Genomic DNA, 14131 nt, shown 5'->3' with positions numbered 1-14131 from the left:
AGCAGGGCTGTGCAGTGGACAGCATTCTTTATATAACATTTCGGTTTGTTTAACAGTGAAGCAGCACGCAGAAGGGCAAAAAAAACACTCCCTTTTTGCTCATTGCTTCACTATCTTCAGCGGAATCCCCTGTGAAAAAGATGTATGCGAAAGCAATAGAAGCACAACAACTTTGCATGTCATCTTTCTGATGATCCTGTCACATTAATATCGGGTTGCCAATAGCCTATACAATAATTACGGGGTTGTTTGCTAGCAGTATCTGGAAGAAATCACATCAAGAACTGAGAGATGTCATGAATGTGGGAGCATTGTGGGAGACCACTATGACTCTATGATCAGGCTGTAGGTGCAAGTGACTTTATGGGCCTCATTATGAGTTCGGCAGTAACCCACTACTCGTAACACCGCTCTGCCGCCTGATATCCCAGGGCCACTGGGACATTAGTCCTGGCGGTCTGGGATGTCAGGCGGCAGAAAGTGTAAGTCCCCATTCCCATGGAGTCAACGGGGTTGCGAACGGTGCCGGTGCTTCCAGGAATACCATGCCGGAAGGGACCGGTGCCCCCGGCAGGTCGACCTGCCGGGAGCAACGGCCCCTGCAAGCATACTTGTAATCTGATGGCCCGGAAAGGGTGACGGTGCGCTGCTACTGGCACCCTTATTTCCAGACCGCCAGGCTTGTAATGAGGCTATGTCCCCAAAGGGCCACCGTTACCATCTTTGGATGTCCTATCTTTTATATCACAGTTTTAATTTTGTTTTATTTTGAAGAGCAAGGATGAATATATATATATGTGATGAAGCGGTCGGAGTACCACGAACCGCATCGCCTTGTTTTTTGCTTTTTCCCTTTCAGCACACTATTAATAAAACTTAAGTGTTCGCTGGAATTCGCTGTGCTGTTTTCTTTACTTTGCCGGACGAACATTATATTCTCTGGCTGCTCTGGGAGTGCATCCCACTTGGCCTCACATACTTGCTACGAAGGGTTTTTCTACATATATATATATTCATTGAAAAAACTTTGTTAAAGGGACGTTATGGTTAAGTTGCGCTACTAAAAACCTATGAAATTCAGTGAAAAAACTTTGTTAAAGGGACGTTATGGTTCCAAGTAAAACCGAAAAACCCTTGAAATTCGCCATTTATGGTAAGCTAAGCAACCCTAACTCGCGCCACCACCGTGCACTGCTAAGCCTAACACCCAGGACCTCAAAGATGACATCACAAATGTCATTGATGACATCACTGATAACAAACGTCCCTTTAACAATGTTTTTTCACTGAATTTCATAGGTTTTTAGTAGCGCAATTTAACCATAACGTCCCTTTAACAAAGTTTTTCACTGAATTTCATAGGTTTTTAGTAGCGCAACTTAACCATAACGTCCCTTTAACAAAGTTTTTCACTGAATTTCATAGGTTTTTAGTAGCGCAACTTAACCATAACGTCCCTTTAACAACGTTTTTTCACTGAATTTCATAGGTTTTTAATAGCGCAACTTAACCATAACGTCCCTTTAACAACGTTTTTTCACTGAATTTCATTGGTTTCTATTAGTGCAACTTTACCATAACGTCCCATTAACAAAGTTTTTCATTGATTTTCATAGGTTTTTATTAGTGCAACTTAATCATAACGTCCCTTTAACAAAGTTTTTTCATTGAATTTCATAGTTGTTTATTAGTGCAACTTAACCATAACGTCCCTTTAACACATTTTTTTAATTGAATTTCATAACCATAATGTCCTTTTCAATGGATGAAGACCACTAGCATCCTAGGTTCTCAAAGTGGGAACCCGGGGTGGTAAAAACAAGATTTCTCTTCCCAAGAAAAATCTTTTACCTAGATGGACACCATGGAAAGGGAAGGCGGGGTGTATAAAGAGAACACAACAGGGCATGGGTAGGGGGGACCAGGAGGGAGACACGGGGCATGAGAGGGGGGGTGGGGGTAACAGGAGGGAGACACGGGGCATGAGTGGGGGGTGGGGGGCAACAGCAGGGAGACACGGGGCATGAGCGGGGGATGGGGTGACAGGAGAGAGACACGGGGCATGAGCGGGGGGTGGGGGGAACAGCAGGGAGACACGGGGCATGAGCGGGGGTGGGGGGCAACAGCAGGGAGACACGGGGCATGATCGGGGGTTGGGGGGGAATACGGGGGAGACACGGGGCATGAGAGGGGGGTGGGGGGTAACAGAATTGAGACACGGGGCATGACCGGGGAGTGAGGGGCAAAAGGAGAGAGACACGGGGCATGACTGGGGGGTGGGGGGCAACAGGAGAGAGACACAGGGTATGAGAGGGGATTGGGGGTAACAGGAGAGAGACACAGGGCATGAGCGGGGGGTAGGGGGCAACATGAGAGAGACACTGGGCATGAGCAGGGGGTGGGGGCAACTGCAGGGAGACACGGGGCATGAGTGGGGGTGGGGGGAACACGAGGGAGACACAGGGTATGAGAAGGGAGTGGGGGTAACAGGAGAGAGACACGGGGCATGAGCGGGGGTGGGGGCAACAGGAGAGAGACACTGGGCATGACCAGGGGGTGGGGGCAACATGAGAGAGACACAGGGCATGAGAGGAAGTTGGGGGTAACAGGAAAGAGACACGGGGCATGAGCGGGGGTGGGGAGCAACAGCAGGAAGACACGGGGCATGAGCAGGGGTGGGGGCAACAGCAGGGAGACACGGGGCATGACCGGGGGGTGGGGGGCAACAGCAGGGAGACACAGGGCATGACCGGACGGTGGGGGGAAACAGGAGAGAGACACGGGGCATGAGCGGGGGGTGGGGGCAACAGGAGAGAGACACAGGGCATGAGCGGGGGTGGGGGTTAACAGGAGAGAGGCACGGGGCATGAGCGGGGGTGGGGGGCAACAGGAGAGAGAGACAGGGCATGAGCGGGGGGTTGGCGGTAACAGGAGAGAGACACGGGGCATGAGCGGGGTGGGGGCAACAGCAGGGAGACATGGGGCATGAGCGGGGGGTGAGGGGCAACAGCAGGGAGAAACAGGGCATGACTGGGGTTGGGGGGAACAGGAGAGACACACGGGGCATGAGAGGGGGTGGGGGGTAACAGGAGAGAGACACGGGGCATGAGAGGGAGATGGGGGTAACAGGAGAGAGAAACGGGGCATGAGCAGGGGGTGGGGGGCAACAGCAGGGAGACATGGGGCATGAACGGGGGGTTGGGGGTCAACAGCAGGGAGACACGGGCATGAGTAGGGGGTGGGGGGAACACAAGGGAGACACGTGACATGAGTGGACAGTGGGGGTTAACAGGAGAGAGACACGGGGCATGAGCGGGGGGTGAGGGGCAACAGCAGGGAGACACTGGGCATGAGCGGGGGGTGGGGGGTAACAGGCGAGACACGAGGCATAAGCGGGGGGTGGGGGAACTGGAGAGAGACACGGGGCATGAGCGGGGGGTGGGGGGCAACATCAGGGAGACACGGGGCATGACCAGGGGGTGGGGGACAACAGGAGAGAGACACAGAGCATGAGCGGGGGATGGGGGGCAACAGCAGGGAGACATGGGGCATGAGCGGGGGTGGGGGGCAACAGCAGGGAGACACCGGGCATGACCGGGGGGTGGGAGGTAACAGGAGAGAGACACAGGGCATGAGCGGGGGGTGGGGGGCAACAGGAGTGAGACACGGGGCATGAGCAGGGGGTGGGGGCCAACATGAGAGATACACGGGGCATGAGCGGGGGTGGAGGGAGACATGGGGCATGACCGGGGGTGGGGGGCAACAGGAGAGAGACACTGGTCATGACCGGGGGGGTTTGGGGGGCAACAGAAGAGAGACACAGGGCATGAGAGGTGGTTAGGGGGTAACAGGAGAGAGACAGAGGGCATGAGCGGGGGTGGGGTGCAACTGCAGGGAGACACGGGGTATGAGTGGGGGGTGGGGGGAACACGAGGGAGACACGGGGCATGAGAGGGGAGTGGGGCTAACATGATTGAGACACAGGGCATGAGCGGGGGTGGGGGGCAACAGTAGGGAGACACGGGGCATGACCGGAGGGTGGGGTGCAACAGAAGGGAGACACAGGGCATGACCGGGGGGTGGGGGGCAACAGGAAAAAGACACGGGGCATGAGAGGGGGAGGGGGTTAACAGGAGAGAGACACGGGGCATGAGAGCGGGGTGGGGGTAACAGGAGAGAGACACGGGGCATGAGCGGGGGTTGGGGGGAAACAGCAGGGAGACACGGGGCATGATCAGGGGTGGGGGCAACAGGAGAGAGACACGGGGCATGTGAAGGGGTGGGTGGTAACAGGAGAGAGACACGGAGCATGAGAAGGGGATGGGGTAACAGGAGAGAGACACGGGGCATGAGGGGGTGGTGGGGGGCAACAGCAGGGAGACACGGGGCAGGATCGGGGGGTTGGGGGGAACACGAGGGAGACACGGGGCATGAGAGGGGGGTGGGGGTTAACAGGCGAGAGACACAGGGCATGCGCGGGGGTTGAGGGGCAACATCAGGGAGACACGGGGCATGAGCGGGGGGAAACAGGAGAAAGACATTGGCGGGGGTGGGGGGTAATAGGAGAGACACGAGGCATAAGTGGGGGGTGGGGGGAACAGGAGAGAGACACGGGCATGTGCGGGGGGTCGGGTGCAACAGCAGGGAGACATGGGGCATGACCGGGGGGTGGGGGGCAACAGCAGAGAGACACGGAGCATGAGCGGGGGTGGGGGGCAATAGCAGGGAGATACGGGGCATGACCGGGGGTGGGGGGTAACAGGAGAGAGACACGGGGCATGAGCGGGGGGTGGGGGGCAACAGGAGGGAGACACGGGGCATGAGAGGGGCGTGAGGGGTAACAGGAGAGAGACACAGGGCATGAGCGGGGGTGGGGGGCAAAAGCAGGGAGACACGGGGCATGAGCGGGGGTGGGGGGGAACAGGGGAGACACGAAGCATGAGTGGGGGGTGGGGGGAACAAGAGAGAGACACGGGGCATGAGCAGGGGGTGGGGGGCAACAGCAGGCAGACACGGGGCATGACCCGGGGGTGGGGGGAAACAGGAGAGAGACAAGGGGCATGCGAGGGGGATGTGGGGTAACAGGAGATAGACACGGGGAATGAGCAGGGGGTGGGGGGCAACAGCAGGGAGACACGGGGCATGAGCTGGGGGTGGGGGGGAACAGGGGAGACATGAGGCATGAGCGGGGGGTGGGGGGTAACAGGAGAGAGACACGGGGCATGAGAGGGGGGTGGGGGGTTAACAGCAGGGAGACACTGGGCATGAGCCGAGTGTGGGGGGCAACAGCAGGGAGATACGGGGCATGAGAGGGAGGTGGGGGTAACAGGAGAGAGACATGGGGCATGAGTGGGGGGTGGGGTCAACAGGAGAGAGACATGGGGTATGAGCGGGGGGTGGGGGGTAACAGAAGAGAGACACGGGGCATGAGCGGGGGGTGGGGGGCAACAGGAGAGGGAGACACGGGGCATGACTGCCAGGGGGTGGGGGCAACAGGAGAGAGACACGGGGCATGAGAAGGGGGTGGGGGTAACAGGAGAGAGACACGGGGCATGAGCGGGGGGTTGGGGGGGCAACAGCAGGGAGACACAGGGAATGACCGGGGGTGGGGGCAACAGTAGAGAGACACGGGACTCGAGAGGGGGGTGGGGTAACAGGAGAGAGACACGGGGCATGAGAGGGGGGTGGGGGGCAACAGAAGGGAGACACAGGGCATGAGCGGGGGGTGGGGGAACACGAGGGAGACACGGGGCATGAGAGCGGGGTGGGGGTAACAGGAGAGAGACACGGTGCATGAGCAGGGGGTGGGGGGCAACAGCAGGCAGACACAGGGCATGAGCGGGGGTGGGTGACAACAGCAGGGAGACATGGGGCATGACCGGGGGGTGGGGGGCAACAGCAGGGAGACACGGGGCATGAGCGGGGGGTGAGGGTAACAGGAGCGAGACACAGGGCATGAGCGGGGGGTGGGGGGCAACAGCAGGGAAACACAGGGAATGACCGGGGGTGGGGGGCAACAGGAGAGAGACACGGGGCATGAGAGGGGGGTGGGGGGTAACAGGAGAGAGACACGGGGCATGAGAGGGGGTGGGGGGTAACAGGAGAGAGACACAGGGCATGAGCAGGGGGCGGGGGGCAACAGCCAGGAGACACTGGGCATGAGCGGAGGGTGGGGGGCAACAGCAGGGAGACACGGGGCATGAGAGGGGGTGGGGGTAACAGGAGAGAGACACGGGGCATGAGTAGGGGGTGGGGGCAACAGGAGAGAGACACGGGGCATGAGCGGGGGGTGGGGGATAACAGGGGAGAGACACGGGGCATGAGCAGGGGGTGGGGGGTAACAGGAGAGAGACACAGGGCATTAGCGGGGTGGGGGGCAACAGCAGGGAGACAAGGGAAATGAGCGGGGGGTGGGAGGCAACAGCAGGGAGACACGGGGCATGAGCTGGGGGTGGGGGGTAACAGGAGAGAGACATGGGGCATGAGCGGGGGGTGGGGGGCAACAAGAGGGAGACACGGGGCATGAGCAGGTGTGGGGGGGCAACAGCAGGGAGACATGGGGCATGAGCGGGGGTGGGAGGAACACGAGGGAGACACAGGGCATGAGCGGGGGGTGGGGGATAACAGGAGAGAGACACGGGGCATGAGCGGGGGGTGGGGGGCAACAGCAGGGAGACACAGGGCATGAGCCGGGGGTGGAGGGCAACAGCAGGGAGACACGGGGCATGAGCGGGGGATGGGGGAACACAAGGGAGACACTGGGCATGACCAGGGGGTGGGGGGCAACAGGAGAGAGACACGGGGCATGACCGGGGGGTGGGGGGCAACAGGAGAGAGACACGGGGCATGAGAGGGGGGTGGGGGGTAACAGGAGAGAGACACGGGGCATGAGAGGGGGTGGGGGGTAACAGGAGAGAGACACAGGGCATGAGCAGGGGGTGGGGGGCAACAGCCAGGAGACACTGGGCATGAGCGGAGGGTGGGGGGCAACAGCAGGGAGACACGGGGCATGAAAGGGGTGGGGGTAACAGGAGAGAGACACGGGGCATGAGTGGGGGGTGGGGGCAACAGGAGAGAGACACGGGGCATGAGCGGGGGGTGGGGGATAACAGGGGAGAGACACGGGGCATGAGCTGGGGGGGCAACAGGAGAGAGACACAGGGCATGAGCAGGGGGTGGGGGGTAACAGGAGAGAGACACAGGGCATTAGCGGGGTGGGGGGCAACAGCAGGGAGACAAGGGGCATGAGCAGGGGGGCAACAAGAGAGAGACACGGGGCATGAGCGGGGGGTGGGAGGCAACAGCAGGGAGACACGGGGCATGAGCAGGTGTGGGGGGGCAACAGCAGGGAGACATGGGGCATGAGCGGGGGTGGGAGGAACACGAGGGAGACACAGGGCATGAGCGGGGGGTGGGGGATAACAGGAGAGAGACACGGGGCATGAGCGGGGGGTGGGGGGCAACAGCAGGGAGACACGGGGCATGAGCCAGGGGTGGGGGGCAACAGCAGGGAGACACGGGGCATGAGCGGGGAATGGGGGAACACGAGGGAGACACTGGGCATGACCAGGGGGTGGGGGGCAACAGGAGAGAGACACGGGGCATGACGGGGGGTGAGGGGCAACAGGAGAGAGACACGGGGCATGAGAGGGGAGAGGGGGTTAACAGGAGAGAGACACGGGCATGAGTGGGGGGTGGGGGGCAACATGAGAGCGACATGGCATGAGCGGGGGGTGGGGGTCAACAGCAGGGAGACACGGGGCATGAGCGGGGGTGGGGGAACACGAGGGAGACACGGGGCATGAGAGGGGGGTGGGGGGTAACAGGAGAGAGACACGGGGTATGACCTGGGGTGGGGGGCAACAGAAGGGAGTCAAGGGGCATGAGCGGGTGTGGGGGGCAACAGCAGGGAGACATGGGGCATGAGCGGGGGTGGGAGGAACACGAGGGAGACACAGGGCATGAGCGGAGGGTGGGGGGCAACAGCAGGGAGACACGGGGCATAAGCTGGGGGTGGGGGGCAACAGCAGGGAGACACTGGGCCTGACCAGGGGGTGGGGGGCAACAGGAGAGAGACACGGGGCATGACCGGGGTGTGGGGGGCAACAGGAGAGAGACATGGGGCATGAGAGGGGGGTGGGGGGTAACAGGAGAGAGACACGGGCATGAGTGGGGGGTGGGAGGCAACATGAGAGCGACATGGCATGAGCGGGGGGTGGGGGGCAACAGCAGGGAGACACGGGGCATGAGCGGGGGTGGGGGAACACGAGGGAGACACGGGGCATGAGAGGGGGGTGGGGGGTAACAGGAGAGAGACACGGGGTATGACCTGGGGGTGTGGGGCAACAGAAGGGAGACACAGGGCATGACCTGGGGGTGGGGGGGCAACGTGAGAGAGACACAGGGCATGAGAGGGGGGTGGGGGGTAACAGGAGAGAGACACGGGGCATGATATGGGGGTGGGGGGTAACAGGAGAGACACGGGGCATGAGCGGGGGGTGGGGGGCAACAGCAGGGAGACACAGGGCATGACCGGGGGGTGGGGGGCAACAGGAGAGAGATACGGGGCATGAGAGGGGGTGGGGGTAACAGGAGAGAGACACAGGGCATGACCGGGGAGTGGGGGGCAACAGGAGGGAGACACGGGCATGACCGGGGGGTGGGGGGCAACAGGAGAGAGACACGGGGCATGAGAGGGGGGTGGGGGGTAACAGGAGAGAGGCACGGGGCATGAGCGGGGGTGGGGGGCAACATGAGAGAGACACGGGGCATGAGCGGGGGTGGGGGGCAACAGCAGGGAGACACGGGCATGAGCGGGGGTGGGGGGAACATGAGGGAGACATGGGACATGAGAGGGGGTGGGTGGTAACAGGAGAGAGACACGGGGCATGAGTGGGGAGTGGGGGGCAACAGCAGGGAGACACGGGGCATGACCGGGGGTGGGGTGCAAAAGAAATGAGACACGGGGCATGACCGGGGTGTGGGGGGTAACAGGAGAAAGACACGGGGCATGAGAGGGGTGTGGGGGGTAACAGGAGAGAGACATGGGTCATGAGAGGGGGGTGGGGGTAACAGGAGAGAGACACGGGGCATGAGCGGGGGGTGGGGGGAAACAGCAGGGAGACACGGGGCATGATCGGGGATGGGGCAACAGGAGAGAGACACAGGGCATGAGAGGGGGGTAACAGGAGAGAGACACGGGGCATGAGAGGGGGATGGGGGTAACAGGAGAGAGACACTGGGCATGAGCGGGGCGTGGGGGGCAACAGCAGGGAGACACGGGGCATGAGCGGGGGGTAGGGGGCAACAGCAGGGAGACACGGGGCATGAGCGGGGGGTGGGGGAACACAAGGTAGACACAGGGCATGAGAGGGAGGTGGGGGTTAACAGGAGAGAGACACGGGGCATGAGCAGGGGGTGAGGGGCATCAGCAGGGAGACACGGGGCATGAGCGGGGGGCAACAGGAGAAAGACACTGTGGGATGTTTTTACCCATGCATCCAAGCCCTACAATAAAACTGTGCAGTACTGGCATGGAAAACATCATGATGGCCAGAACTCCCCAGAGAGTGCACAGGGAAAACATGAAGAATAGGCTGCCACCCATTTTTGCCTATGTTGTGAGCACAGGAGGGCACTGCCTAAAACCACCATTGGGCTACACACACAGTAGCCTGAAACCATTGGGAATGGCAATGCTGATTGCCAAAAAAGCAACTCAGAACTGTGGGGAATTAATTTTCTTAATCCCAAAAATGGTTGCATTACCAGTACTCACCACTATCAGAAAGCCGGTGTTTTAAAACCATCAGAATTTTGTGTAAAACTGAACAAATGAAACAAAACCAGACCAAGGAAAGACTTGCTAAGAGGTGGATACAATGTAAAACTATATTCTGAAATGACTTGAAGGAAGTAATTATTTAATGTATAGGTACAAATTGTCAGTTTGATTTGAATGTAGAAAACTGGGAACAAAAAGTGACATTTAGCTGAAACCTGGCTTAATGAAACTGAATTCTGCCTGACACCCCCGACAGGAGTTGAAACTGGATGCTCAGCCACTCTGCCCCTGGCCAAAAGGAGTTAACACCTCTCTGATTAGATTAGGGGTGGAGCAGCTGGGGACTACAGGGAGTTGAACAAAAGTCTGTCCTGGACTCAGGCAAATGTTATATTGGGGGCGTCGTAAAATAGCTTCCTCTTGGGAGAAACTGGGGGGCAGCTGTGCCTCTGTGAACAAGCTGGCTTGGGGGAAGTGGATAAACCAGTTATTCCACCATGTGATGTTAGAAGCCACACCCCTTTTTGACCAGAGCATAATTTTAAAAAGATAGATAACTCATAGTGCGCACTTGTCAGAATTATATAAGTAATATCATTATTTTTGTGATTTTTCTGTGAACATTTTGAGAGGCGTTAGGACCCTGTGGTGTATTCTGGGGGGTTGCTAGAGGAAAATAGGGTCTCACTCCAAATGTCTGCATGTTAAAAATCTGACACTTCATCAATTAATGTCCATACTCCTTGCGCACATGTGTGTAATTTTGGGTAAATGTCCGATATTGCAAAACCAGTTAAAAAGCGCAAAATGTTGTCATTTTTGAATGCAAGCCCCCAGGAAGATCAGAGGCGGACAAGCATGGACCATAAGGAATATATAATGTGCACATGTAATTTCAACAAATTGTATATCTGGGAAAGATGTATTTGAATCAAATATAGATTTGTGGGCAAACTGACCAGGGGAGGATCCTCTGACCCATAAACAGACCTCATCATGATGACAATCCATTTCCTTCCCCCAATCATGGGAGAGGGGAGAATTGAGCCAATGACAAGTAGAGAGGGGCAGGCTTAGCTAGACCCAGGCACACACCCATTTTCAAAACACATAAAAAGAGACTGCTGGGACAGGTAGAGACATTCAATTCCATTTGCTGCGGAGCATGCTGACCGACGACTTCACATCCAGAGATCCAACACTAAGACTTCCAAGCTAAACAGAGACTACAGAACTTTGAACCAAGAAGGCCCACTGCAAGCAAAAGTATTTGTCAGCAGGCCTCAAAATCATTTGTAAACTATTCCACACCCGTGTGAGCTGTCTGGATTCTTTTGCCAAGAACTCTTGCCAGTACCCAGAAAGCAGTGTTACATCCAGAATCCACTTGATCCGGACCGGAAAGCAGAGCAGTATCCAGAACCAGAGGCCGCTGAATGCAGAGAGGCTAGACCAGCAGAGCAGAGCTGACCCAGACCGCTGTGAGCAGAACCAGAGAGCTGACCCAGATCACTGTGAAGTGCCGAGACCAGAACCGGAGTCCAGTCCAAAACCTGACCAGATCCGTGGCGAGGCCTATTTCAAATTTATATTGTGAGTACCTAGCAGAACTGTGCAGAACCAATCTCGTAGTTAAAATAATCTAATCCAAACTATTTTAACCTAAGTAGAACTGCCTCCTAGAAATTGTGTCATCTGTCATTTTTAAAGCTGCACAACTGTCACCTGTCAATTCTGCAGCTGCAAGCTGTCACCTGTCATTTTGAGTTTACTTTAAATCCGAAAAACTACCTTTATTTAATCGTCCGTATCTCTGGAACCGTCTGGGCTAGGAACGAGATTTAACTTTCCTCTGAAAGCTCCTTATACTTTTGCCGCAATCACGATTCACGCACTTGCGAATTTACCGCGATTTGCAATTTTGGCTCAATTTCTCCACTTGGCAAAATAGCAGCTCCATTCTTTCCTTTGTTAAAATCCGTTTTCAACTTGGTAATAACTCATAGAGCATTGCTAAAGTGAGCCTGAACTAATAGCAACACGCATCTCCCACTCACCCTGAATCTCTAGAGGGAATTAAAATCATTGGCACATTTTCCCATCCATTGCCATCACATTTAAAAAGCATTTTGGGCCTGTGTTTCAAACTCCTACCTGTTTCCTCTAAGCTTGCTGGGGGGGAACTGAATTTCGTATTGTATGTGATTGCATTCCTGAGAACTGTGTGCTCCTCTTTCCATCTCCTTCCATTTCTTACATTGCATAGGGGAGGGGGGTAACAGGAGAGAGACACGGGCCATGAGAGGGGGGTGGAGGTGTAACAGGAGAGAGACATGGGGCATGAGCGGGGGTGGGGGGCAACAGCAGGGAGACACAGGGCATGAGCAGAGGGTGGGTGTCAACAGCAGGGAGACACGGGCCATGAGCGGGGGTGGGGGGAACACGAGGGAGACACGGGGCATGAGCGGGGGGTGGGGGTAACAGGAGAGAGACACGGGGCATGAGCAGGGGGTGGGGGCAACAGCAGGGAGACACGCAGCATGAGCGGGGGGTGGGGGACAACAGGAGAGAGACACGGGGCATGAGCGGGGGATGGGGGGCAACAGCAGGGAGACACGGGGCATGAGCAGGGGGTGGGGGGCAAGAGCAGAGAGACACGGGGCATGGCTGGGGGGTGGGGGGCAACAGGAGAGAGATACGGAGCATGAGCGGGGGGTGGGGGGCAACAGCAGGGAGACACGGGGCATGAGCGGGGGTGGGGGCAACAGCAGGGAGACATGGGGCATGAGCTGGTGTAGGGGGAACACGATGGAAACATGGGCATGAGCGGGGAGTGGGGGGTAACAGGAGAGAGACACGGGGCATGAGCGGGGGGTGGGGGGCAACAGCAGGGAGACATGGGGCATGAGCAGGGGGTGAGGGGCAACAGCAGGGAGACACGGGGCATGAGTGGGGGTGGGGGGTAACAGGAGAGAGACATGGGGCATGAGCGGGGGGTGGGGGGCAACAGGAGGGAGACACGGGGCATGAGCGGGGAATGGGGGCAACAGCAGGGAGACACGGGGCATGTTCGGGGATGGGGGAACACGAGGGAGACATGGGACATTGAGCGTGGGGTTGGGGGATAATAGGAGAGAGACACGGGGCATGAGCGAGGGGTGGGGGGCAACAGCAGAGAGACACGGGGCATGAGCAGGGGGTGGGGGGCAACAGCAGGGAGACATGGGGCATGAGCAGGGGTGGGGGAACACGAGGGAGACACTGGGCATGACCAGGGGGTGGGGGGCAACAGGAGAGAGACATGGGGCATGACCGGGGGTGGGGGGCAACAGGAGAGAGACATCGGGCATGAGAGGGGGGTGGGGGTAACAGGAGAGAGACACGGGCATGAGTGGGGGGTGGGGGGCAACATGAGAGAGTCACGGGGCATTAGCGGGGGTGGGGGCAACAGCAGGGAGACACGGGGCATGACCGGGGGTTGGGGGGCAACAGAAGGGAGACACGGGGCCTGACCGGGGTGTGGGGGACAACGTGAGAGAGACACAGGGCATGAGAGGGGGGTGGGGGGTAACAGGAGAGAGACACGGGGCATGAGCGGGGGTTGGGGGAACACGAGGGAGACACGGGGCATGAGAGGGGGGTGGGGGGTAACAGGAGAGAGACACGGGGCATGAGCAGGGGGTGGGGGGCAACAGCAGGGAGACACGGGGCATGAGCGAGGGTAGGGGGGAACATGAGGGAGACATGGGGCATGAGCGGGGAGTGGGGGGTAACAGGAGAGAGACACGGGGCATGAGCAGGGGGTGGGGGGCAACAGCAGGGAGACATGGGGCATGAGCAGGGGGTGGGGGGCAACAGCAGAGAGACATGGGGCATGAGCGGGGGGTGGGGGGTAACAGGAGAGAGACATGGGGCATGAGCGGGGGGGTGGGGGGCAACAGGAGGGAGACACGGGGCATGAGCGGGGGATGGGGGCAACAGCAGGGAGACACGGGGCATGTGCGAGGGTGGGGGGAACACGAGGGAGACATGGGGCATGAGCGGGGGGTTGGGGGATAATAGGAGAGAGACACGGGGCATGAGCGAGGGGTGGGGGGCAACAGCAGAGAGACACGGGGCATGAGCAGGGGGTGGGGGGCAACAGCAGGGAGACACGGGGCATGAGCAGGGGTGGGGGAACATGAGGGAGACACTGGGCATGACCAGGGGGTGGGGGGCAACAGGAGAGAGACACGGGGCATGACCGGGGAATGGGGGGCAACAGGAAAGAGACAAGGGGCATGAGAGGGGGGTGGGGGTAACAGTAGAGAGACACTGGGCATGAGTGGGGGGTGGGGGGCAACATGA

General features: G+C 58.7%; 1 protein-coding gene across 4 annotated transcripts in view; it reads right to left on the bottom strand.

Annotated features, from left to right (window-relative positions):
- ITPRID1 (ITPR interacting domain containing 1) overlaps nt 1-14131 on the bottom strand; it is an 826173-nt gene that overhangs the window by 626628 nt on the left and 185414 nt on the right. The gene's annotated exons all lie outside the window — the stretch shown is intronic.

This window comes from Ambystoma mexicanum, chromosome 5p (genome assembly GCF_040938575.1).
Source record: "Ambystoma mexicanum isolate Mex_15411 chromosome 5p, UKY_AmexF1_1, whole genome shotgun sequence".
NCBI lineage: Eukaryota > Metazoa > Chordata > Amphibia > Caudata > Ambystomatidae > Ambystoma > Ambystoma mexicanum.
The sequence above is the reverse complement of the archived record's forward strand: the minus strand, read 5'-3'. Positions and strand labels throughout refer to the sequence as shown.